At 35.6% G+C, this 22,782-nt stretch overlaps 3 pseudogenes; 2 read left to right on the forward strand and 1 right to left on the reverse strand.

Moving 5' to 3' along the window:
• Positions 1-1,538: 1,538 nt before the first annotated feature.
• LOC121366231 lies at positions 1,539-5,316 on the reverse strand (annotated as a pseudogene).
• A 51-nt stretch (positions 5,317-5,367) lies between these two features.
• On the forward strand, positions 5,368-12,745 carry LOC121366228 (annotated as a pseudogene).
• Positions 12,746-14,136: 1,391 nt separating this feature from the next.
• On the forward strand, positions 14,137-17,763 carry LOC121366230 (annotated as a pseudogene).
• The last annotated feature ends 5,019 nt before the right edge of the window (positions 17,764-22,782 follow it).

The raw sequence follows: 22,782 nt of genomic DNA on the forward strand, positions 1-22,782 counted from the left end.
GTCATACAGTCATCCACCTTATCGCAAACGTATGAAAGCAGTACTGCCAATGCAGGCTATAGTTACTGGTATGTACGGTATCTATAATCCCCACTTAATCCGGATATGGGGGTACGAGTGGAGGATATCAGACTTTACGGTGGCAACGTGAGCCGCTGGTTATGGTGGAGGGATGCAACCACCCTCCTGTCTGCTACAGGAGGTGGGTATATCCCACGTAGTCAAGTGGTGGTGCTGCTCGCTCTTACCATCCATATCGGCGTTGATGTGAGTGTTATAAGTAGGATTAGATGACATAGTTGCTTGTTTAATGGGACATTGGTACACACACACCGGTTTTATAGTTAGTTATTATATTTTCACTAGCTTATATAGGAAAAACTAGATTGATAGCTAGAAGTATCATCTCTCTACAGCTAGCTAGTCAAGATCATACAGATAATATTAACAAAGTTACCTTGTAAACACAGTGTAGAACATTTTTTATGCACGCATTTATTACTATTACACACCAAACACATGTAATTTTAACTGTGTTTCTTTTGTTTCCTTCTGTACAGTAATAATTTATTGGTATTTTCTTACATATTGTCCTATGAGAGAGTATCACACCTAATATGGGGGGTGTTAAGGCAATAGCCTGCCCCTTCATTTTTCTTAGCAGACACACACAAGTCCAGGAGAAGTATTTAGAGACAAGATGGGAAAAATACTCAACAAAGCAGAACTATTTTTGATGTTAGCCGTAGCAAAGCAGAAACTTAGAGGCCAGGATATAGGAATATCTCAACAATAGGATTATGACTGTAGTATGTATAGTTGGGTATGGTGAGGTAGACCAGGTGAACTGGATGTATTATTTTTGTTTGAAAAAAGGAGTCAATTGTTTTTCTTATTTTGTACCATAGGGTTGTGGAGAATGTGGAGAAACTTCCCATATATTTCAAACTGGTCAGAGGGAGTTCGATATAATGAGAAGGTCTTGGTTAAACTGATGGAAGACCACTAGACTTGTTTTGTTCATGGAGCTCCATTTATGATTGATTCAGTGCATCAGTATGAGACACAGACTTAATTTTTATTTTAAATATTTCAAATAACATGTTTATTGTTAGGTACATGTGGTGTATCAGTGTTAAGAAATATAAGGACTATTTTTTTGTATAATATAACACATTAGATCTATTACTCGGTGAAGACTTAACTCTCTTTGGAAAAATAACTATCAGTTTGCATAGTTATGTTTCAATTACATAGTTTGGATGAACTACTAAATAGGATCATCCTCTTCTTTCTTGGGGGCTCTTCATCAACATCCCATTGTTCTTCCTCTTCTCGAACTTCAAGTAACACACGATCCTATGACAAATAAGATAAGATGATGTATGATGTAGACTCATACCCAGACCTTAAGGAATGGTATGAGGCTAGTAAAAGACTAGAACACAATAACTAATAAATTGCTTTTAGAATTATTATTACTAAATAAAATGTTCAGTGGAACATTGACAGTATGGTTATGCAATTGCACTACTTACATGAGGACAAGTCGATCAATGACCATGTCTACAAGTAACTTAGTCTCAAGGAGATCTTGTTCACTTTCAATATCATCTTCCACTTCACCCAATATCCAATTCACTAAATCACTTCTTTCTCGGTTGACCTTTCTCACCTATAAACAGGTTTTGATAAACAAGTTTGATAAACAAGTAAAACGAGTTTATCATAGCTAACCATCTTCTATTGTTTCTTCTAGTTTTTCCTAAATGCAGTATCAGAAGATTGGCAATAGTACGATCTTGTTCATATTTTTACTTTGATTTTTCTTTGCAGTGGTTTTAACTGGTTTTATCAGGAACCATCTTCGCTAACGTCACCATTTGTATGTCCATTGGTCACATGACCATTAGTCACACACTCCTCATCAGGTGGGAGTGGCTGAGGTTCATCGGCTTCAAAATTAATCTCAGGTGTTTCAACACGTATACTAGACTTATTGAGCAGACGAACTGCTTCTTGGACATGTTTAGGTAAAACATTCTCTGAGCAATGAATGCGTGCCATTGCCTCAATAGACGAATCAATACTTTTCTAACTGTCGTACTGTAATTCGCATGACGACTTAGTTCCTCCTGGTCTGCAAGACAGATAGTAAAAGTGCAAGTAATTTCCTTACAAATTACCTATGTATCTCTCATTCTTAACTTTTTGTACTGACTGACCATGAACTCAGCACTCTCAGGAGAAATCTAAAAACACATTTAGTCAGTAAGACTCAGATTAATAAATCCAGTGCAATCAACTGTTGTCATTTACCTTGGGTTTAAAACTGTCTTGCAAACAAACATAACGTTGTATTTCATCCTATAACGAACAGAGTCTATCATGTTGATCACCATACAATGATCATGTGACATACCAATGTATAAAACGATCTACAGATTCCTTTTTCGACTGTGAAGATCACAATACGTCTTGCCAATAGCCATAATCAGTTCACCTTAAAACAATACATGTAATGTACACGTTCCTTAAAATAATGATTACCTCATTGCATTCATCAATTAATATGAAAGAACAAATCAAATCGTGACATAATGGGGGCACTCATATTAATATTTTGCTAAAGTTAACAACCAAATAAAACAGTAGATCGTAATATTTAAATGAGCTCAACCTTTAATGGTTTGCTTCTCTCGTATCGTCACCAATGGATTAGCAGCTGCTAAAATACTAGTACGAGCATTTAGAGTAGCTTTAACACCAGCTTTAGTAATAGAAATAGTTTGCTGTTCCATAGCTTCCTGTATAGCTACTTGATCACGAGGATCCATCTTATCAAATTCATCAATACAACATACTCCCTGTGGAAAGAAAATCCGTTACTCTCTCTCTCATATCAGTCACTACTACTATGTAATATCTGATAGTCACAATTAATAAAGTAAGAAGAACTGTATTTAAATTGATAAATTAAATCTGATCCTTAACATGCAGGAATCTATTACTACACATTAATACATAGTATGTACAAGTGATTGCAGGGACTGCTGGCTCTAACAGTGGCAGGTTATTATCTTATCTTACATTATCAGCTAACATGAGTGCACCAGGCTTCAATCACAAATTCCTGAGATCTTCATCACGAACTACAGCTGCAGTGAGACCAGCTGCACTAGATGCTTTACCACTGGTATTAAACCAGCACGTGGTGTAAACTGCCTCTACTATCCTATGAGGACAATATCAGGGAACACTTAATAAATATTTTACTTTAGCACTTGGCTCTTGGCTGTACTGGGGTCCCCTACTACACATACTTGATGTCTCCTCGAAGGTGGGTTCCTTCTGTAGTGTTTTGGGTACTCCTCAAACAACATTAGCAAGATTCCACGGTTGACTTCGTCGTTGCCATGGATAGTAGAAAATAGATATGATATAAGTTTTTGGTATAGGTTCTTGTCTTGGACTCATTGTATAGACACGTTCCCATTCCTCTTCAGTCATGTGATCACGAATCATTTCAGCGTGTAACTCCTTCTGCATTTAAATCTAACCACCAAACTAACACAAGGAGAATGGAACTAAGTTATAATGTCTAGTAGAATGCCCTCAGTTTATATTATTAACTAGATACTTATATTTCTCACAAGAAGTATAACAATGTATATTTTGGTACACTATTTAACCTTGGCTTTTCAGTTGGTACTACTACAGAACAGGGGCCAAAAAGGCCAGACGAAATCAAGTCAAGTCTCGACTCCTAGCATCTTTAGACCTTTTAACGCCATCATTTTCAAATCCTTCACCAGATTTTGACGCGAGTTGCCAGTTGTCTTGCACTACTCCAGTTGTTTGGATCTGTGAGAACATCAGGCACTACTATTAATAAACCAATTGAAATCACATTTATCCCAGCTTGTGCCATTTCAACTGCTCGTCCAGCACGTAAAATGACTTCCAAACTAATTTAAAGATAAAATGAAATTTATAAATCAATAAAATTGATATTAATTCTAATAATCAATTTAGTAATGTCAACAATATATAGAGTCTTCATGTGGACTATCATAGTGATAATCATGAGCATATTGACAACTGTATATATGTATTACCTTCTAGGAACACCTTCCTCTTGGTAATTCTTTCTGATTCTCTTGAACACTTATTTTTGAAAGTCAACAATTTTGAGGCACTAATGTCCAATAAAAATCTCTTTCTATTGGAACAATTTGGATTCCGACAAGCTGTAGGCTAAAGTGAACGTAACCTTAAATATTTTAACCCTCTTAAAGATCCATAGCTTACCTGAGCATACTTAAACTGTGTTGTTCTACATCTGCAATGATAGTCTGCCCATTCCAAACACATAAATGTTCCTGACACTAGTTTCTGGATGGACTGGATGTGTGCGTACAGACTTGACCACTTATTCTTAATAGAGTACCCACTTTTGTTTGTGTGTCAGTTTCACGAACCCTATCACATGATTGTAACATGATTTATATATGGATGAGTAACATGTAAAGTTGCTAGATATTCATTAATAAAGATATCATGGTTGGTCACATGATACATCACATGACTTACTTGTGTCGTGTAGGTACGATCAACAAAAGCTACGTAATATTCCTTTTCAACAGTGACTTCAGCTTGGATCCCGGGCAAAGTTTCTTATAGCACGACACAGATAAGGAAATACTCTGTAGAGGAATGACAATATAATAGAAAGATCTAGAGAATGTACCGATAATAATATTCCTGGATAACATTGGCTAGTCGAGTTGAGTGTTCTTCTACAATCCTGAAACTAACAGTCAATGTGTTTCTCTCTGGCCGCCTAACTCTTTGGCATCAGCTAGATTTTTAACTCTCCATCTTTCTGTCACAACTGGGAAAGACAAGATTTTATATAGAGGTGGGTAATACAGGGTGGGCTGGTGTGAGGAGGTCTTACTCACATCTCTAGGAAGTCTTGAAATAGCTTCTGTACTCTTTCTCCAAGTTCATCCTTTACTAGTGGTTGTCTTGGTTAGATCTGTCTGCAACCATCCCTTTCAATCTAACCCTTGATATTGGGAGAGAGAAAGTTCACAAACTTGACACAAGTTCTCTTTCGCGGGACCGCTAAATTAATAACTTTATTGCGCATGCGCAGCTATAAATTGGTCGATTCTCTGGCTTTTGCGTTTGGGTGTCTTTAACCATTGACTATGACTTATTATTAGCTCTTTAAATCTTGGAATTGCTAATATCGCAGCAGGAAAGAGCTACAAATTGCCCTCATTTAATCTATGTACACAATTCTGCCATGCTTAGATTATAGGGGGCGTGGCTCAGGTCCATCTCAGCACATCCCCAAACATGTCGTTCAAATGTCAAAAAGACTCGTATCTTCGTCAATTTACCACCAAAGTAGTGTCATGTCAACAAGCAAACATGGAGACATAGAAGTGATTTGAAGTCATTCTTGAAGACACAATCCTCTTTCCAGAAGAGGAGACAGGTGGGTGGAGTTGGTTGATGGAGTCTGTAACATATTTTTCCTTTATCTACAGCCTGATGATCGTGGCAAGGTAGTACCTAAATATCAGTACATAGTCTTATACCCTACACAGATGTTCACATTTTTTTCTTAGAACAGAAACATGTTAAATACATCTCTCTGTCTCTTCTCTGTCTCTGTCTCTTCTTTCTATATATATGTATATATAATTGCAGGACATTGAAGTATTGCGATTTGAGAGAAGAAGGGGTCAAGCAGTCCATTTTGTGACTCAACCTTTAACAGTTGGACAAGAAGTCAAGTTAGAATTAGACTGGACAAGAAGACATGATCTATAGCAGCAACACTCAGGTAGAACTTCCCTATATTAATAGCTATATAACATTTTTAGTGTAGGTCAACACCTTATAACTGTATTACAGACTCCATGTTTGGTTACAAAACCTACTACCTCATGGCAAGTTATTGATACCAATATTATGCTATTAGTTCATCATCTCATTCCATATTCCATGAATCCAAATTAAAGTCACTGTTTGCATGCATTCAAATGTTTGCAATATCTCCAATAAAATCTTTGGATAGAATTTGTTAGAAACTTTAATTTCAATATACAAAGATATATACAATCCATAATTAACATGTTATAGCATATAATTATATTACACTATTAAACTACAGGAACGTAGCAATTGGAAGGATACGCAAATGGTTTTTATCGAATTGTCTACTCCCAAGCTAACTCAAGATGAGATAACAGCCATTGAAGATAGATGTAATGAGTGTATACGGCAACACAGAGCATGACACCTAGATGGTTAGATCCTTCATCAGAAGAATTAGAAGAGGTATTAAGTGTGTTTCTTTTTCTGTTTTATGAATTCTTTGTAGGTCCGTTCACGAGGATTGCAAGATGATTTTTGTGGTCAAGTGAGAGTTGTTGATATTGAAGGTTTTGTTTTTTTAGGAGAAATAACTGATGATCTTTTTTTATAAGTTATTATTAGTACTTATACTCATCATACTTGTTGTTACAACTTCCTATTTTGTCTAGGTATAGATTCCAATATTGTTGTGGTACACATGTTAGTAATCTAGTGATATACAATGTATCAAGCTATTGCACACTGAGCTAAAAAAAAAGGCATCACTTTGTTATTCTATGTGGCTGGGTAATAGAGTCATCATTATTTAGCTAAATGTACTCGAACTGAGAAGGAATTAAAAGTTATTGATGTAATAAATTATGAAATTAGTAAAATTAGTGCTCTCCCTCTCTCTCTCTCTCGTCTCTCTAGCTTTCTCCTCACCTCCCTTCTCCCCCCCCCCACCATCTCTCTTCCTTTAGGTGTCCCTCTCCCCCCTCCTCCTCTCCCTGAATCCTCACCTCCCTCACTCTTAGCCTTCCTCTCCTCTTCCCCTCCTCTCCTCTCTCCCCTCCCTCATCTCTCCTCCTCCTCTCTCTCCTCTCAGTACTGTTTTAGATGACCATTGTGATGCATAGATCGCTACTAAAACTCAACGTCATCTGCAAAGGTATTAATCTATATGACATATATAACACATGCTTTCTTTACAAAAGGTTATACGAACTCAATTAAGAGAACTAGCTCAATTGATAAGCATTTCGTCACTTACATTCTCAACCACTAGATCCTTTAGCTATAGTGCATAAGGAGGAAGGTGATAATGATTTATGAATATCGTAGCTTCAGAATTGAGTAGTTAGGTGAGTGGGGTGTGGTCTCTTATGACTCCTTTCTACAGCTACAACTATAGGGTATTACAGTATTTGTTACAGTGGGCGGAGGGATAAAGGCAATGGTCAGTTTTTATTAGCAGGAATGAAGCTCTTGTGAATGAAGTTGGGCCAAGGTTTGTTGTAATAGATTTGTAATTCTTTTTAGAATGATTTTGGTATTTAGAGTTGCTGAGCTGCTTGAGGGGAAGGGAGGAGTTAGAAGAATTCGTTACCAAGGAAAAGCTACCCAAGTTACAAGCTCGAGTGCAAGTGGAAGCATTACTTCGTGAAAGAAGTGGACAATAGTGATGAGTACTTTTAGTTACCTAGGTGATTGCCAAAAGAATGTTAAGTGAAGTTTGTGTGACTGTTATGGTATGTCAAGTAATAATTATTAATAGTGTTTATTTAACCGATATGGAATATTATTTTTAATTGTGGTTGCCTGCCCACTCCATACTTATGATAATATAAACAAGAAAATACGCTTTCCAATCACCTGATGTTCATAGCTGCCATCAAAGGCTTCTCAAAGCCAGTTAGTAACTATTTCGTCTGAATCTAACCCGTACTGCCTCGATTAGTTTAAAAAGAAGCTCTGCGTCCGCCAATAAGTAAGCTTAAAACTTGTTAGTGTCTGTATTGTGTAACAGTCTATATCTATAACTAGTCTCCTCTTTCTTCTTAAAGATCCACTATACATGATCTCGCTAATATAATGTCAGAGCCACCACGACCACCAGGAGGATCTGATACTCTAGCCAGTCGTTGGTGCATAACCAGGCTAACAGTCTGCATGTATTCTGGGCCTAATAACTAGCATCACATCCTTTTACTGTGGACAGTGCTGTGATTCCCTTCCGCAGTTGTTGGCCAAATAAACGAGCTTTTGTAGAGCTCTATCAAATGAATGGTATGGAGGGGACCAGATATGATGTTGTAAGCTCTTACTGACTAGTCAAAGCTTAGCACCATTTGAAGCTTTTCTCAATGAAAGATTACTCACCTGGGAGCACATGTAATTGAATTTTGTTATACATATTAATGTATTCTCTTCTCTCTCTCTCTCTCTCTCTATATATATATATATATATCCTCTTTTTCAACTCAAGATTTCCTGGGTAATGTCACATTAGCTCATTTAGTTTGTGCACTAAACTCAGAGGGTAGTATCCAGCTGCTTATAAAGCATATTCCACAAAATGGTTTATGGACAACCCAAAGATAGTCATGGTGAGAGAATTAAGCTAATAATATATTATCCACAAAAGATGCCACAAACAGTATAGAGTCTTTAATTTAATTTGTCAACTCTCAAATGACAAAGAATTATAATTATGAAGTAGAAAAAGAAAAAAAAACTAATAGATTACCAATAATGATAGTTATTCATCTATGATGTATTTAGATAACTGATTGACTGATTGAAAAGTCTTTCAGCTGTTACATGAGCCTGTAACCTGAAACACTCAGAAACACCAGCTTTGATATTACCAAGAAAGTACTACTAGTATCTAGGGGTGGTAGAGAAGGTAGGATAGTCCAAGCCATCCTTGCTACTACTATCCAGTGAAACATGATACCTTTATAATCTGACTTCAAGATTGAATGTAATGTACTATTTATAAACAGAAGCCTCTTTCTTTTGAATGTTTTGACCAATATTGTACACTTGGTGATCTCCTGATACGAGAGATCATACCCACAAATCAGTCATAATTACAATTACACTGCAGCCCAAAGTATTGACCAATATTTGAATAATAATAAAATTAACAGAGGTACAACAAATCAATCATTAAACTGATAGCAAAGTAGTTATAGTTTTCCAGTGGCATAGTCATTAGACAACAACAACAATGCACTCATTAGCTGTACATGTATGTTATATATTGGGTGTGTGTTATTTATTGTGTGTATTGTTATATTATCTATGTGTGTATGTTATATATTGTGTATGTTATATATTGTTTATGTTATATATTGTGTATGTTATATATTGTGTGTATGTTATATATTGTGTATGTTATATATTGTGTATGTTATTATGTGTATGTATGTTAAATATTATGTGTATGTTATATATTATGTGTATGTTATATATTGTATGTATGTTATATATTATGTGTATGTTATATATTGTATGTATGTTATATATTGTGTGTATGTTATATATTGTGTATGTTATATATGTGTGTTATGTTATATTATGTGTATGTTATATATTATGTGTATGTTATATATTGTGTGTGTATGTTATATATTATGTGTACTGCTTATATATTGTGTGTATGTTATATAGTGTATGTATGTTATATATTAAACTGACACTAACTGTCATGTGTTACATGTACTGCTGATCTGTTATTATTACAACAGTTTAGTTGAAATAGAAACAATGTTGTTATTTTAGCTAACTAGCCACTCTGCATTTTTATAAGAACAAGGTCATTTGTACTATTTGTTGAATGTCTTTCTTACTCACATCTCCTCCCTCCTCAAAATCTCTCTCTTTAAGACCGAGATCCCTGTCTGTATGCTTCTCTCCCGACTCTCGTTAAAACAAATTCGCAAACAGATCAAAGGACTAAGCAGTAAACTATTTAGCAAAAATCCTGTAAGTTTTTCACTGAACATCTATTCCTGATCCTCCTCTCTTTCTCTCTCTCCCTTCCTTCCTATAGCCTACTGGTTTGCCACTTACTAAAGATATTAAAAATCAATATTCTATCATGCATCTACTCCAGAAGGTCTCTATGAGATGGTCATAATGTTACAGGTATCATTGCAATCACATGACTTCTTGACCATTGATTTCTCCACAGATGTACACATTTGATGTCAATAAAGAAAAAAGATGATGAAGGCAAACACATTAGTACATGTAGCAGTTCAAGGAGGTACATAACACACTCTCTCTCTCTCTCTCTTCATCTTCTCTTTTTAGGCCTTTCTTGTTTGCCTCAATTATTTTATCTCGTGAATACACGTCAAGGGGATATTAAAATCACCTAATGAACTGGGGCTTACTCCTTGTGGTCTTGCTGCAAAGATAGGCAACGAGAAAATAGTAGAATTGTTGGTATGTGTGTTTGGAGCAGGTGTGAACAGCACAGATGGTCTGTTGAGTTGGACATCATTACATTATGCCTCATATCATGACCATCCTCAACTACTCAGGTAATTAATATAATGTTTTTTTAATCAATTTTTAGGTAGTTATTGTAAAGATAATTGAACTAATGAATTTATTTTATCAAGAATTTTCATTTAGTGTTAATTGTTTTTTTTAGCATTCTCTTGGAAAGAGGTGCTGATCCTAATCAGGAAGATTTCACTAAATGTGTTCCAAGTTATCTGGCTCAGCGAAGTGACAAAGTAGAATACCCCCCCCTAGAATGCTATCGTGTTCTTATTCACCATATTAATGAGAGAATCAAACACTGGCTCAAAATGCTGCAGAAGTAAGTTTTATAGCTTATGGTAAAAGCAGTTATACAATACTGTTTGTATTTCAGGGCACATTAAATGTTAGTGAAATTGAGTTCTACTGATATTTTATCTGATCACTAAGGATGGTTTCACTCTGTTGATGAAGGCTGTCCTTGGTAATCAATTACCACTGTAAGAGCACTTCTTAACACAACAGGGTTGCCCTATTGATTTTAGACAAAACAAGGTGAGAAATATTATTGGAAAAAATTCTGCTAACATAAGCTGTTTCCTTGTAAACACCATATTAAAGTTATTTGTAAACATGCTGTCAATTTGTTTACATGTAATGTCACGCAATGAGTCAGCTAGTTACCTTAACATGCTAACACTGTATGGGTCTCCTTCATAGCCACCTGAACCTGTCTTTAATGAAAACGTTGGCTCACCAATTATACCACCACACTCATGAACAAACTCTTAAAACTGCAGTAACAATGGCAGCAGAAAATGGAAGGTGTGACTGTCTTGCGTCTTTTACTCGAGTAAGACATATTATTAACATAGAAGATAAGACTGTTGTTTTCCCTCTCTATTTCTGGAGCCCATCCCCATTGAGATAACCAAAGCTGGTTGCCTATACATTATGCAGCTGCTAGAGGTCATAAAGAATGTTTGTGAGGATCTTAGTCTCACATTCAAAAGGGTTGACTGGACTACAGTTGGCCTCAAGACTCAAGCGGAGGCAAATGGACGTATGGATATTGTCAAAGTTCTCAATGATGCCATGCAAAAGTTAGTATATAACTCATAATTGACTAATGAAATTAAGAGTATTGAATTTAATTAACTTGTACTATAATAGCCATTATGATATGGTAATGATCCAGTAGGTCACCTTTAGTAGGTCATCTTGTATGAGATGTTCCTATAGACCTTTGACCTTAGGTACAAGCTTTTATTGTGCTTGCAATTCCATTAGTACAAAGTCTATGATTTGTATTGTTTTTTGACAGACGACAGCAGGAGATTGTCAATCCATTTTTTGTTTGAAGTAGCTGTACAGGAGAACAAAAATCTTCTGTATCAACTAGTAGAGAATGGAGATATGTCAATCCTACTGTGAGTATATCTACTTGATGTGTCTATTGTTGAATGTACTACTTACAATAGAACGAGATGTCAGAATGGCCACTTTATATAGCAGCTGGATTAGGGTATATTGAAGTAGTCAAAATGTTTATATGAGGTATTTATTTTTGTCAATGGATGTGTGTTACTGTCATAATATCAGCTAAGATGAAAGGTATGTGTAAATTTTTACATTTTTATTTATACAGCATGGTGGTAATGTTGTACGATATCATCGACTCAATTGTCCACACCTTTACATCAAGCAGCAAGAGGAGGACACGAAGAAATCGTCAAGTTAGTTCTCTCATCCTTACCCTCTCTATTTAATGGCAAAGTAATTTGTTAGATTTCTCCTAAAGTTTTGTCATCCAACTCAAGGACAGACTGTTGATCCTAACAAACTTATTTGAGTGTCAATGAGAAAAATGCAATGGGGGTGACACCGCTAGAGTTAGCTGTTCTCAAGGTTACATGAAAGTAGTTTCAGTGAGTGTCCATCACACACGCACACACATGGTATGAACAATTTTACTAGGTTACTGTTGGATAATGGAGCTGTCACCACACTTCCTGATTTCCAACGGGACAATTGTTGAGTTGTCCTGTTTTTGTGGCATCCAATTTCTACTAGAGAGCAGACTAGTAAAGAACAAATGGACGGTCAGTTAGAAATAGGAGCAGAACACATCACACAATACTTATCACACCTTCTTTAATATAATAAAGATACTTTCCTCAAACAGAATTGTAAAAGCTTTACAAGACCAAAAAACACTGAAAGAATTCAGATCCTTATGGAAGGGTACTGAGTAATGTTTATGTCTTTAATATATTGTGTCCTTTAGGGACCAAGTGACTTCAACCTTCGAGATGGACATGGAGATACCGCATTAATGATAGCAGCACGTTACGCAAAACCAGATGTGTAGAGTTCTTGTTACAATCAGCTCGTCTTTTCACAGCAGATATGAAAATTGACTGGACATCCAGAAACTTACCTAAGCATCATAAAGGTACACATTGTGTTATTACTCTATCCAATACTAATTTGTTTAACCTTTTTAGACGAAGAAGTGGTTACAATTCATCATTTGAAGAGAGTCTTCAGTCTGAAACACCCTATGGTTGTTTTAGACGACAAGAATCTATTGGAGAACGTCCTCGTCCGCACACAGCTATGGATCCTCAAATCATTAGAAGGTACAATACCCTAATAAGTGTACTACATTATATTTTTGGTATTTCCTCTTTTAGTAAAAAACAGTTGACAAGTAGCTTTAGTCAATTTGAACATATGTATCATCCTAACTCCATTACTGATATAGTAGTGATGATTGATCGCTCTATTAGCGGGAGTACATTATCTTGGTCAAGGTGTAGCTGTTGATGATTCTAGATTGCAACAGGATATTGTTACTCTACATGGACCTTGTACCCAGTCAGGTAATGGAATTCTGCAAATATCTGTTTAGATTGTTTGTGCTGTTTTGTGTAGGTGTGGTTTGTTTGGTTAATATTAGAGATCGACGCACGGCGCTTCATCGTGCAGTTGAGGGTAACCAACACAAGGTGATCCTCTGTTGCTTATGGCTGATCCAAAGTGATGAATTTACAAGACAAAAATGGTCACAGTGCTTTACATTTGCGTGTCAGATGAATTTGAAAATTGTGCTACTGCCTTATTTGTAAGTTATTTTAATGTTGGTTGTTTTGAAAACTCCTACTCTCTCTCTCTCTCTCTCCCTCTCCTCCTCTCCTCCATGTAGAGTTGGTCGAGGTATTCCAGTGAATACTATACTTCGAGATTCATCCAATAACATGGCAGAAGAATTAGCTATTAAGCCCCGTCTTAAAAAGATGGTAAAACAATTCCTCATATACACTTACACATTTATTGTCATATGACATACACAGATACTACATTTTGTCACATATCAGGTGAGAAACAAATTAAGAGAGCATACATCCAGCTAATCGACCACTCCCTTTCTCTTCACCTCCTGCAACATCACAATATCTTCCTAATTACATTCCAGGCAGTGCCATGCACCTACCACCACCTCATCCAGTCAGTACAGCACACTTGAGTAGAGCCTCATCAGCTAACGCTATGCCTAGAGGAAGCACTACCCACCTGAGTAGGACACCCTCGGCCAATGGTATGCACCCAACTCCTGTAGGTAGTATACAACATTTAGCATCACCTGTCTATGCTAGTACACCTCATCACAATGCTCCATCTCCTTTGATGGATCCCTACCAACAGCAATATGTTCCTGAACATCCATCCCAAGTCCCTCCATTTTATTATGGGCCTACTATGGATGACGACGACATGAGAAGTGTAGTTAGTAGAAGGTCACGCGGTCATGGTCCTATGAATGGCCCTGTTCCCATCGACACGCTCATCATGCTAGGATACCATCAAATGTAAGTACTCTAATCATGGTTACAGCAGAATATCAGTTCTAGTCTACTTACATTAATTATGTCTAGTCCAGCCTATCACAACTGGGGAAAAAGACTAAATTAAGTCAGCAAACTCCCACATAATTAGCCTTCTCAAAACTCAAGGGTCCTTTTTCCCTTTCATGTTTCCCCTAAAAACTAAAACCCTCCATTCTGGGGAATATCCTACTGCATCATTCTTTTCAAACCAATTTAGAATATAATTTATTTAGAATTAAATACATAACAATTAGCTACTGGTATTTATTTTAACAGGACGTAGTTCAGACAATGAGAGTTTGATGGGAAGACATCATTACCTGCTATATCTTCACCTCCACTCACCTTCCCTCACAATTTCTCCTTCTCCCTCTCACTCTGTTGATTCTAATTTATCCCCAGTTGAAGTTCGTATGGCAATGAAACCTTCCGTCATTAATAGAATTATGCTTACAATGAAAGCTCAGTGAAAATTTAATTAAATTTTATTATTTATTATTAAACGTTTGAAGAATCCCTAAATTCTGATCATAATTAAGGAATAGAATTATGTTACTTATATTTAAGAACTGTATGTGTGCGTCATGGCATGATTGCCTGACATTGTACTTTATGCAGGCTAAAATGGTTAAGTCTTTATGTGACAAAAAAATTTATTAAAAATTTTATTATTTTTAAAGATCACGATTTGTGGGTTTTTATTAAAATTCAAGGTTGTAATGAATAGGGGGTTCATTTTGTATTTTTAGCCTAACTAGGGGTTAAGTCATGGGTAATAAACCTACACTTTTCCTCATAGTAAAAATGGCCAACCAAGAAGGTAGTATGGCTACACTAGAGATCTATCTAGTCTCTTTGATGCTGTGACAGTTCTAGTTAAAGACTATCTGCACCAATATCAAGATAGAACACAGCAAAGTCTGGAATTCCATCAACCACATGAAATTAGTCAGCTGGTTGACCTCTCTTTACCAGAGGAAGGGATCAAGGAAGAAGATATTATAGAACAATGTAAAAGTGTTTGAAATACTCAGTTCATACAGGTAAGTACAACCTATATTACCACTACTTCCCAGAGATGTTTTGTACTGATAGTGTTAACATTGAGTTTATCATTTATTTTACATATCAAAATATAACTGTTAAGAATCAAATTTTTTTTAAATTTGCTTTTCTCTTGCATAATATTATGGCTATATATTACTCCAAAGCACTGATTTATATTAATTAAACAATACTAATTAGTTCACTATGACCTTTGTTACATGCAGCTGTCAAAATAGATTGTTATAGTTATTTTGTTATTAATCATTTTATCTAATCACATCAATTGTTTATTAGAAACAATTTTGCTTTTTTTTTCTTTAGCTCACCCCTATTGTTTTAACCAGTTATTTACTGGTGGTGTAGATCAAGTCGGACTGTTAGGTCAAATGTTGACCTCTACTGTTCATACATTGATGTATACATTGAAATGGCTCTGTTTTTTTTTTTTTTTTTACTGTCATGGAGGCCATATATACTCAAGAAGATGAGAGAACTTGTAGGATGGCCAAATGGTGATGGAGATGGTATTTTCACACCAGGTATTGTATCTATGAAATGACCTAGAAAAGCAATCTGTTTTGGTTCTAAGTATGTCCTTATAACAAATTGTCTTTAGAAGAAAGATTATAGTGTAGTAATGTGTAGTAAGTGGAATATTCTAGTGTGTAATGAGTTTTGTTTAAGCCCAACATGTCTTAGATTTAGATGTGTAATGAATATAATGAAATTTAATTTTTTAAACCAACATGTCTTAGATTTAATTTTTTATTTAAATTTAAACATAAACTGTTTTTGTTTCTTAGGTGGGTCTATAGCAAATACATATGGTTTAATGATGGCACGTTATTATAAATATCCTGAATCAAAGGAACGTGGTATACACACTTACCACATTAGTATTCTTTGCTTCGAACATGTATGTGTAAAAAGAAAGAATGCTTCTGTTAATCCATCTTTGATTCTAGAGTCATTACTCTAACAAGAAATCAGCAATTATATTAGGACTAGGTACAGAAAGTGTTATTGCTGTTAAATGCGATGACAAGTTAGTAATGATGTCATACACTAGTAATGTTGTCTTGTTTGTGATAGAGGAAAAAATGGACCCAGTGGATTTAGATAGAAAAAATTGAGGAAGCTAAAGAAAAAGTTAGCACTGATTTCAATTGACATAATTATGATTGAAAAAATAGGGGTTTGCCCCATTTGCTGTTTGTCGCTACTTCTGGTACAACTGTAATTGGAGCTTATGATCCTATTGGTCCAATTGCTGATGTCTGTAAAAAACATGATTTGTGGCTACACATTGATGTAAGAGAGAGAAAGAGAAGATAAGAGTGAATGGAACTTAATTTTTTTATAACAGGCTGCGTTTGGAGGTGTTTGCCTGATTTCTGAAAAACACAGACATCTTATGGCAAATTCAGAGAGGTAATCTCATCATTTCTTTGTGGCCCTGAGTTATATATTATATTGTAGAGCTGACTCGATTACATGGGATTTTCACAAGAAGACGACAGTAGTCCCTCAAACAATGTTCAGCTATTGTTCTTAAACGAAAGGTAATTATGATCTTTTCCCTCTTTTTTTTTTTAATTATTCTCTTAGGGTCTGTTGGCATCTTGCAATTCAACAAAGCTAGTTACCTCTTTCAAAAGGACAAACAAAATTATGATACTAGTTATGATACTGGTGACAAATCTATACAATGTGGACGAGTTAATGATGTGTTCAAACTTTGGTTAATGTGGAAGCAAAAGTACATTATATAATATATTGATATATTATCTGATCTGTTCTATTAGGGAAGGAAAGGTTTTTTGCAAGACAAGTGGATAATTCCATTGTATTAGCCAAAGTAAATGAGTTTATATTGTGTTCATTATATTTTGTACTTTTCAAGATATTTGGCTCAAAAGAATTAAAGAACACAAGAGCTTTGAACTGATATTGTTAGTTAAAATGACTGCCTTAGCCCAAGTAACAGCTGTATTTATTCTGTAGGAGCCAGAATTATACTAACGTCTGCTTTTGGTATATCCCTCCAAGTCTACAAGGCTGTAGTGACTCACAGGAGAGGAATACACGACTAAAATCATATAGCACCTGTTATTAAAGCTAGACTAATGCAAGAAGGTACTCTAATGCTTGATATCAACCCCTTGGTAAGGAAAAGTACAATTGTCAGCTATCTAGCTCTGTCATTTGATATATTATAGACTCATATCCTAATTTCTTTCGGATGGTATGTACTGCTCCTCAAGGAAAGAAAGTGATATGGATTTTCTTTTAAGTGAAAAATTGAGCGTCTTGGCAAAGATCTATGAACTGAAGATTTATCCTCGGACCACTGAGATATAATATATATTATACATGTTTATATAATGTCTGGTTAGCTGTTTTTGAAATTCTTAATAATTATTATTTTCAGAGATCCCAAGGAAGTCATTAACCAACAAAAAAGGTCATGGCTGCTGCAGCTACTGATGATATTAAGCCTATAGGTCTTGTAAAACATGATCCAGAAGATGTTGAAGAAAGTGAGAAAGACAATAGAATGCCACAGAGGAAAGGAGGCATGCAACTATGGCAGTTTCTCTATGCATTGCTTGAGGATCCTGAGAAAAGATTAGGGGAGCTTATAGAATGGACTAATAATCGTCAAGAGTTGGAATTTCATCTTCTCGACCCTGAAGCAATCGCCATATGGTGGGGGAAACATAAAACACAGAGCAAACATGACACCTGAGCGTCTTAGTCAATCTCTTCGCTATTATTCTGACAGAGGGATCTTTGAAAAAGATGGGAGGCGAACGATATCTCTACAGATTCTGCGTCGATCCAGAAGACATGTACAAACATATTGGAAACTCTGACAGTCGTCCAGTTCTTAAACCAATGCCCTATACCAGTCTCGAAGTGAATGCATCTATTTTAGCTAACGGACAACGACTAAAGAATGTGTTTATCAATATTTTAATCTTACTGAAACTTTGCATTGTTTTTTCTCCAGTTTAAAATTTCATTTTTATACTATTATCTATTATTATTAATATAATTTGGAGCCTATAATAATTATGTTAAGTGATGATCTGTGCCTGTCAATATACAGTTGTTATATGCGAATAGATTGTCGGGCTTTTTCGAGGATTTCTTTTCTAATACGTGGATAATTTGGGATAGTTCTCGAGCACTTCATGACAGACGTCAATACATGATAAATAAAGACGACTTTTTAAAAGATTGAAAGCCAAACGATATCCTGTAAGAGAAAGAGGAGGAGATAAGAAATGTAGCCATGTCTGGTGTGGCAAATGTTTTCACTTAGATTGTTAAGATTAGAGAAGATAGTTTAATAACTGAAGTGTTATTTATTGTGTAACGCCATCTTACCCACTGCTGGGTTGGTCATGTGACCACTTAGCCAGGCACTTCTATAATGGTTAACAGCATCACCATAAGCTTGTTTCCTTCTCATCTATAAATCCAAGATATTCATATGCTTTGCTACATGACTAGTAATAAAGAAATAAATATGATGCAAACATTTTATTTATGGGTCTACCTTGTTGAATTGTAAACACTTCTTGAGTTGTTCAACAGCAAGATCATGCTTTCCAGTCTTGTGTGGGTGAGAGTAGGAATGAGAAAGAGAGAGAGTGAAATAGGAGGAAGAGGGAGATACATTTAATATTACACTACTCACTTACTTGAATGTACAGATCAGCTAACAAAAATCCATCCCTTCTCTAATTCATCAGCATATTGAGCAAACCAAGGGGTCTTCCATAGTTGTTTAAGATGATTACGAGCTCGTGGAACTTGTTTGAGAATCAGATAAGCTACTGCCATCCCAACAAGCGAGGGAAATACTCTCGCGCTAATAGGAGAATATAACTATTGGATGCAAATATGGAGGGTACTTTGTGCTTACATCATGGGGAGGCATTTCAGTGAAATTAGCTAGTGCTTTCTCAACATTTTGTTTAGCACGTGTCACCATTAATATAATTCTCCATAACTTTCACTTTCAAACTGCTAGCTGGCGTACTAGGATGAATGTCCTAATAAGATAATGTTCTAATATAGCTCTCTTAAGGAGGTGGGGCTCACTCTTAGCAATTTCTCAGCTATATTAGCAGCCACTATTTCATAATCCAGTTTCTCTGATGCGCTTCCACCAGTACTATAACAAGAATGGGTGGAGTCATTTAATAGTTAATTCATAGTAATAGTTAGTATTACCTGATATCTGAATCGGAGCCTTTCAAACTTTCAGCACCTAATGTGGGTGTGGTCAGAAATTAATTAATCAATAGGTGTGGTCTTACCTAGAACATCATCGAAATTTAAAGAAATTTCTACCATATTAAAACCTGCTTTCTCTCCCCTATAAAACATTGTATTTTCATGTACAGACACACATCATGTAGACATACCAATCAGAATCTCGTCTAGCACGATTAAAAATAATAATGCTTTAATCTGAGTCCTCCTTTATACCTCCAGACCACATGGACAATCACACAATCATCATATGACAAGTATTATTCACCGATGGTAGAGTCCTTTACAGTAATTCAGTCCAGCTTCATAACCAAAACGTGCAGTATGATCCTCAGACTGGACAATAAAAAAAATTATCACTGAGAGTCTAGTAAAATTAGAATTACCAATTTTAAATAACTCTCTGCTTTCTCTAAATTTCCCGCTCTTCTTAATAAATCAATTAAACGAGTCAATCCTTTCATAATAGGCTAAAGTTAATAATAATTATAACTAAGTGGGTGTGGTTAGCTCATTTACTTGGTTTTCTTTTCAAGAGTTCCTCCAAAGTTTTTCACGGGATCATCAATTTTTTCCTTTAACAATGACAATTCAGCCAAAATCTGTGGAAAACAATTTACATAACAAGCAAATAATATCTTGTCCTACAGGCCTAGTACAAAATTGAAGGTTATCATAAATCAAAATTTACTTGAATCTAAAGAACTCTTTGAAATTTTAACTAATGTCCAATAGTCTATAATCCTACTATGACTGTACTACTGACTGTACATGACTGTACTATGACTGTACTATGACTGTACCAGTGACTGTAACTATGACATGCTGTACATGTATACATCTAACTGTTGTATACCAATATATATTACATGGATATGTTGTATATCTCCTGACTAAGGGTTGACTTACTCCAGTAGCGACATCGTTGTCAGAGTCGGTTTTCTTAAGAGAGTCATACATTCTTGTTCACATTCTTCTAACCGGCCACAAGACATGTACCAATGTGCTAGTGACTCTCGAAACTAAATACTAGTAAGAGTGTATAAGACAACCACACCTACCATTGTATTTTCAGGACAAGATTTCCGCTTCCCCTCTTTATAGTATGGTCAGCTTTAGAGGAATTTTGGGGGTCACCCCTACTAATTTCATCTGCTAATTGGTGTAATAAGCTAGAGACATAACACAGATTAAAAAGAGACTGGGGCTTGACTTACGTTGACAATAATTCTTTTTCTTCGCTGTACAGCATCAGGTTCTTCGGACAGATACTCTTTTCAAAATTTTGGCTTGAATGCCACGCTCTCTCTCAAGTACACCTAATTACATCATCAAGACGTTTAGTTTTTTTTACGATACAATTTAGTGAGCAATTGACAATAACGACATTATCTCTCATGGAATGGATATTATCATCTTCTCCTAAAAAAGAATATATCATTCCTGTTTGTCCATTTGTCCATCCATTCATCCATTTTCCATCCATCTATCAATTCTTCATCATCTATCCACTGATTCTGACCACGTCTTCTTTTATCCAAGGCCAATGACAAAAATACGTTCTGCCTGATCAAATCTATTTAATTTCATATAAAGTAATGCCAAATCACATCGTAGTCTAGGATGATCGATTGACTTGAGAGATGCTTTCATAATAACTTACAGCCTAGTTAAAATGAACACAACTTTGAAAGTCTACTAAATATTTTAAAGAATTCCTGACCTTATTATAGTTTGTGTGTTCTGATGTAAATTGTCCTACTTTACTAGCTAACACGCCATCGGTTGGATTTTTTTTCAAAGCTTTTTTCGTAGATCAGCAGAGCTTGTTCAGGCTACACGGTACACTTAATTATTATCTCTATCTTTATAACAATACCTCTTCTATATCATTAGGCATCTCCCAATAGGAGAGCAGTAGGTGGTCCAGGTAGTTTGTCAGCCAACTCTTGATAACATTGAATATATTTTTGTTTATTCCTTTGATGTATAAGGTATATTTCAGCCATATGTTCCATAGCTTGGATATAATATCTTTAAAGTAGGCGTGGTTAATATCAAACTCCACCCACTAACACTATTTCTTTACATTTTTATCTTCTGTTACTTTACGAAGCATTGCTATAGCTTCTGTACTGTTCCTCCCCTCGATTCAGTAAAAAACTCAGCATTTGCTATATTAACTCTAAAATAAAGCACAATTACCTTATTTGGAAGACTACTAAGTGTCTCCTAACCTTGCTTCTTCAGTGTACCAGTGAACTCATTGACACAATCTTGCATTATTTTGTAGCTTCGTGTCTTGTTCTTGTTGATTGTGCGAGGGACTTAGCAAGAGAAAAGATGACCACTGACCCATTGACCAGCCAGTAGGAGGTGGAAGTAGGTCACCTATAGTACACAGAATCACTCATACTAATACTCAAACTCTGATACTGACACAGTATAGTACATACTAATTTTCAACACTCATACTTTCATACTCTGAACACAGGAATGAAATTATTGCTAGTACAATATAATGACTGACTGACCTGGTGATGATTTTTTAAAGAGATAATGCTAATTGGAATGTTTTATACACTCCTTTTCAAGTCCACTACTGATAAATTGTTGTTGTCCTTTAACAAGTTGATATAAAGGATACTGTTTGAACCTATACAATGAGAACAAAACCAGTAAAGCTTCTCTCTAGAGGACACTTTGTGAGGGACTATGTAGACTATCATCAGTTTAGATGTCTTCTAAGCTAATTATATTAGAGTTGTAAACAAAGGAGTGTCCTGACTGTTCTCTGTAAGGGTTTTGTTATATGTTTAGTTCATTCACCTCAAAATTGGTTGCTTAAAGCACTCTCTAATGTCTTGATCACATTGTTTATATCTGCCACGTTGAAGATGTACGAGTGCTTGTAATATAAGTGCTTCAATAACACAATAACCCACCTATCAACATCATTGTGGCCATTGACAGAGCAGAGTCAGGATCACCTCGACAAATGATAATCAAACCAGTTATTCAAAAACCTGTTTTAGTCAAACCTGATATGTATTTGACACGAGCTAATAGCAATCGGCATGAAGAAGACCAGGTGCTGAGTAGCTAGAGGTCTATAGCAGTTCCTATATCACGTATTAACGTCCAAGGATTGTCTCATAAATGTGAAGGCTGGTAGAATATTATG

The sequence above is a fragment of the Gigantopelta aegis genome, unplaced genomic scaffold, assembly GCF_016097555.1.
Source record: "Gigantopelta aegis isolate Gae_Host unplaced genomic scaffold, Gae_host_genome ctg5047_pilon_pilon, whole genome shotgun sequence".
Taxonomy (NCBI): domain Eukaryota; kingdom Metazoa; phylum Mollusca; class Gastropoda; order Neomphalida; family Peltospiridae; genus Gigantopelta; species Gigantopelta aegis.